At 35.0% G+C, this 6,139-nt stretch overlaps 1 pseudogene; it reads left to right on the forward strand.

The window, feature by feature from the left end:
• Positions 1-463: 463 nt before the first annotated feature.
• LOC110216029 (G2/mitotic-specific cyclin-B2 pseudogene) lies at positions 464-4,187 on the forward strand (annotated as a pseudogene).
• Positions 4,188-6,139: the final 1,952 nt, after the last annotated feature.

The following is a 6,139-nucleotide window of genomic DNA, read 5'->3' on the forward strand; positions in this document are numbered from 1 at the left end:
ACAAATGAGGGCACAAGTGGTATAGTATATGAATTTTGACTGAAAGGTCACCTTTTACTATGAGATTTCCCTGCTCCTGATTTCTGCTCAGACCTTCCCAGTGACCCATGTCACTATCTCCACACTCTATGGTGTCCAGTGATTTAGAACGTTAATAAAGGAATTAATTCTAAAACCTTGACTCAGGTAACTGTTAGAAGAGCTACTGTGGAAGAAATTGCAAATACAGTTAGAATAAGGGAAACAGAAGTAGCTAAAATAGTTGAGAAAACCAATGTGCCCATAAGAGGCAGGGGTGGCAGGGGTTGGAGGGAGGGTTGAGACAGAGAAATGCTGTAAGAGAAATAAAACCCACAGCTACTGTGAAACCAGTACTGAACCACTGGACCTTTAGCTCCAAAAGGGTCTGTCTCCAAAAAAGACCCGTACTAAGCTTCCTCTAATGCTCAAGAAGGCAATGATAATGAAGATTGAGAGTATCTTCAGCTTAATTAATTTAGTACGGAAGTAACTTGAGGTTCGTCAATCTACAAACCCACATTTCTTAGATGGAAAAAACATCAAGGGTATACGTGCATAATCCTGGTTCACTGGTTGGAGCATATCCATTGCAAATTTTGTCTTCTGTATGAGTCTCTTTATATGTACACTGCCATCATGGATCATTTCTCACAAGTTATAATCAGTGTCTCAGAAGAAGCTTCAGTTTGTTGGAATTATAACTCTGCTTCTGACTTCCCAGTAATAAAGAAATATTCTGTCTAAATATTGAGGACTTTGTTTATACCACAAACTAGCTCACAAATTTAAGAAATGGACATTTTGTTTCTGAAAGAATACAAGTTTGAATTGGATCAGCCACCTCTACTTCTTAAGATATGCACCAAAAGGCAGTGAGGCAGATGCTGAACAGAAACCTTTAGCCAAATATCTGATGGAGCTGCTTGTCATTAACTGTGTCATGGGACACTATCATACTCTTGAGAAACCTGCTGCTGCTGCCTCTTGTTTGTACCCAAAGGTTTTAGGTCAAGGCAAATGGAGCCTAAACCAACAGTATTGCACTGGGTACAGAGTGAATGACTTATTAAAGTCATGCAACACATGGCTGAGAATATAATGAAAGTAAATGAAAAGGACAAAATATCTTTCATCAATCAGGAATAATTATGCAAACAAGAATCTCATGAAGATCATCACAATTCCTCAGATTTTTAGAGACCTTGCTTCACCTCTGTTGAAAAGATTGCAAGATTATTAGATTCAAGTAAGAAGAATTTTTGTCGAAGCATTTTTATATGTCATTATTAATTTAGAACTGTGGAGAGTGTGTGTGTGTGTGTGTGTGTGCGCGCACGTGTGTGCAAGGGTGTGTGTGTACATATATGGATTTTTTGCTCTACTTCTTGGAAATTTTCATCTTATTTTCTCAATGTATACTCAGGTAAAATGAAACCATTAATTTTCCTTAAGGAAATTTGTATATATTTTCCCTCAGAATTTAATGCTCAATCATTATAAACTTGCTTTGACTTGGTATTGATGAATTGTTGTATACACCAATTAAATAATATGATTTCTCTCACTTAACTTACTCTTCCAAAGAGCATTAAACTTCTAAGCCAATGAAAAAAAAAGTAATGAAAGAAGAGAAGAAGGAAGGAAGGAGAGAAAAAGAGAGAGCAAGGGAAGGAGACACTTCCTTTCTCACAGTACAGCAGTGAGGACTACAAATGCAAAATTCAGTATACACACTCAAATATGGTTACTGTGTTGGTTGGCTTTGCTTAAATGCTTTTGGAGGTTTGTTGTTTTTTTAGTTACAATGTTAGATTCCATGGGGATAGAGAGTATAGGGAAATAAACCTGTTGAATGAAAACAAAGGTTATATCAAAAGTTATATAAAACTTTTCTCAATCTTATGAATAATAAATCTAGATAAATTTAAACATATGATGCTATATTCTCTTTTCTAGCTTGATTTTCAAACCAATTGTTTTTAAAGCTCTGGATTATGGCAAGAACTTTGTTTCAATCATTTGTGACAAATTTCTAAACTGAATTCTGTCTAAAGGAAGGATTCTGTCTATTCTTTTTGATAATTTATGATGATGAATTAAAGATAACACTGAAAAAGTACTTTGAAAGTAAATTTTGGAATTGTATTTGTTCAGGAGCTTGAATTTTTAGAACCAAAACCCAACAGACTTTATTCATTATTGAAACACTTTTGGCAGATATGGGACAGAAGGAGTTAGCATCATTATTTTAGAAAACCAGTATAGTGTAATGTTTTCCTTCAACCTTGCTTGGATTCTTACAATATCTTTAAAATAGAATTGAGCTAAGTCTCCTTCCAGGTCTAAAATGATATTACAGATGAAGATGCAGAGATGAGAGACAGACTTTTTTTAGGTCCTATACAAAATCTTTAGCATATCTAGAAATAACAGTCTGTTCTTTCTTTTAATGATATATTCTCCATCTCGCTAACTGATAATCAGCCCTCAAGGACATTTGGATAACAATCCTTCCATCAGTCTCAACGATTCTTTATTTTTCAAGGGAATTAGAAAATGCCCATGAATCAACTAATACGTTATTTATTGTTTTATGATAACATCAGCAGAAACATTTGCTAAAAAGCAAAGCTTCCGGGGGGGGGGGAATAAAACATGCTAGAAAGAAGTAATACCCACTAGAAGCAAGTGAACTTTTATGGCAGGTGAGGCATTGTGCCAACATGGAAGCAGAGTTAACATGAGTAGATGTAAATATGTATAGCTGTTTAGAATGGCAGATTCTAGTGGCAAACATTAATTAAAAGTAGATTGGTAAGTGGACAGTTGTGAGGAGAGAGAGAGGAGGATAGCCTGGTAGATATAGATAAGAGATAGATGGATGGATAGCTAGATAGAAGGGGATAAAAGAATGACTAAATTAATAAATTGGTCTAGTTGCTCTTCCCAACACCCAGCATTCCATCTCCTGCCTGCATGCATTTGCCTGCCTTTATCTAGAATTCTCTATCTAGAATCCTTTATCTAGAATCCTTGTCTTGCCTCTTGAAACTCCTTGTTGTCTTAAAGTCTTAAAGTTGGAGAATATCTCCAACACTAGACCTTCACTGAACATTCCAGTTCTTAGACACACAGGTTTAAATTTAGAGCTGGAAGCAGCCTTAGAGTCCATCTAATCCAATCCTTCCTTGTACAGATTAGGAAGTTAAAGGACTAACTCAAGATCACTCACATCCAGGACTATTTCACTTTTCCACATTTTCACTCCATCTCCCACCAAAAATTTAATTTTGCATTAACTTTACATGTTATATTTTTTACCTAGGAATGTTATATGCCCCCAGGAAAATGTGAGCTCTTTTAAGAGCAAGGGCTGTCTTATTTTTTTTTTACTTTCTTTCCTCCATACCAGCACAATGCTTTGTATATGGTAAGCATATAATAAATACTTGTTGAATGAATGAAAGAATGTCGGATGCCCTCTCCATCTCCCCTCTAGCTGCCACCATACCACACTTTATAGAGATGGTGATGGACCTAATTATCTAAGTTGGTGTCAGAATAAGGGATAAAATAGTCAAATCAAGTTAACAAGTATTTATTAAGCACCTACTATATTCTGGACATTGTGCTAAGCACTGGAGTTACAAAGAAAGGCCAAAAAGAAAAGAGTCCTTGCTCTGAAAGAGGTTACAGTCTAATGGGGGAAAATATGCAACCAATTTTATAAAAAGACAGGATATGTTGAAGATTATCTTAGAGAGAAGACTCTAACATTAAGGAGAATCAGGAAATGGTTTTTTCAGAAAGTGGGATTTAACCTAAAGGAAGCCAGGGAAGCCAGGAGATAGAGATGAGGAAGAAGATTCCAGGCATGTTGTTGTTGTTGTTGATGTTGTTGATGTTGTTGGTGGTGATGGTGGTGGTGGTGGTGGTGGTGGTGTTCAGTGACGTCCAACTCGTTGTGATCCCATTTGGAGTTTTCTTGGCTAAGATACCGGAGTGGTTTTCCATTTCTTCTTCAGTTCATTTTATAGATGAAGAATTAAGGCAAACAGAGTTAAGTGACTTGCCCAGGATCACACAGCTAGTAAGTATCTGAAGTCACATTTGAATTCATGAAGATGAGTCTTCCTGATTCCAAGACAGGTGTTTTATCTACTGTGCCACCTAGATGAGTTTATAATCAAACAAGAGACAGAGAGAATTGTAAAAAGTAAAATGCATAATTTTTATTACATGAAATTAAAAAGATTTTAAACAAACAAAACCAATGCATTCAAATTAGAAGGAAAGAAAGAAACTAGGAAGGGGAATTTATAGCAAGTTTTTTTTTTCTGATAGAGGTCTTATTTCTTAAATATATAGGGAACTGAGCCAAGTTTATAAAAATAAGAGCCATTTCCTAACTGATAAATGGTTAAAGGATATGAACAGGGAGTTTTCAGAGGAAGAAATCAAAGCTAACAATACTCACATTAAAATGCTCTAAATCACTCATAACTAGAGAAATTAAAATTAAAACACTTCTGAGGTATCACTTCATGTTCCTCAGATTGGTTAAGATGGCCAAAAAAAGGACAAATTCTAAAGGGGGTATGGGAAAATGGTACATTTATGAACTCTTGGTGGAATTGTAAAGTAGTTCATCCATTCTGGAGAACAATTTGGAACTATGTGCAAAGATCTATAAAACTGTGCACATCCTATGACCAATCAGTATCACTACTATGCCTATACTGCAAGGATATCAATGAAAACAAAAAGGACCCATATATGTAAAAATATTTTAGTAGCTCTTTTAGTAGTGGCAAAGAATTAGAAATTAAGGGGATGCCCATCAATGGGGCAAGCACTAAACAAGTTATGGCATATGACTATGATGGAATACTATTGTGCTGTAAGAATAGATAAAGGGGGTACAGCTAGGTGGCATACTGGACAGAACACCAGCCCTGAAGTCAGGAGGAACTGAGTTCAGATCTGTCATCAGATACTTGACACTTATTAAATGTGTGACCCTGGGCAAGTTACTTAACCCCAATGGCCTCAAAAAAGAAAAGAAAAGAACAAATGAAGGGGATAGTTCCAACAAAACCTGGGAACACTTATATGGACTGATGCAAAGCAAAATGATCAGAGCCAGAATGATGTACCCAGTAACAATATTATAAAGATAATCAACTGTGAAAGACCTGGTAACTCAGATCAATACAGTAATCCCAACTCCAAAGATCACATGATGAAAAATGCTATCAACCTCCACATAGAGAACAAAAAGACTCAGATTGAAGCACATTTTTCCTTCTTCATTTTTCTTGGTTTTTTTTCTAGAACATGGCTAATATGGAAATATGTTTCACATGACTTCATATGTATAATGGGTATCATATTTCTTACCTTCTTAATAGTTGGGGAAGAGTTGGAAGGAAGAAGAAAATCTGAAACTGAAAATAAAAATAAAATTCTTTAAAATTCTTAAGCCTAATTACACTCTAACTACAACCAGTGTAGAAGCAAAGATGCATGTCACAAGCATTCCAACTCATTGTTCCCAAAGTGAGTATCAAATATGAGGGTTTTATTTTTGGTTTTTTCCCCAGGTTATTACTCCTGGAAACCATTAGTGTCTTTTGGGCACATATCAACTATTTTATATGGTTCTTATATTTGCTACTTGTTTACTTATATTTAACAAGTCATCACTGTGATTTATTAGTAATTCAATAATGTAGGATCAGTGTTTTAGTTCACTTTATGTTATAATTTTGGTGGCTTTATGACTGTTTGTAATAATGCAATAAAAAAAGCATCCTGGTGCTTTTTCTATTTGTTCTATTAAATGCCTTTGCTCCAGGGCAATTGGCATTTGTCATGTGGGTTCCCTTTTAATATACCAGCTGTGCTTCTGACTCATTCATTTCCTCCATCCTTAAATGTTTTTCAATAAATTAAATAAACAAGTCATTAGAAGTAACTTATAGGATATGTATATTAAATTAAGTTATTTAGAAGCTATTATTTTTATACTCAGATTATAGAATTTAGAATAATAACCATATTAATGCCTTGATTTGAAAAGAGAGTAATTTTAGCATTTTCAAAAGAACATATTGAT

The sequence above is a fragment of the Phascolarctos cinereus genome, unplaced genomic scaffold (genome assembly GCF_003287225.1).
Source record: "Phascolarctos cinereus isolate Bilbo 61053 unplaced genomic scaffold, phaCin_HiC Scaffold_9;HRSCAF=440, whole genome shotgun sequence".
Lineage (NCBI taxonomy): Eukaryota > Metazoa > Chordata > Mammalia > Diprotodontia > Phascolarctidae > Phascolarctos > Phascolarctos cinereus.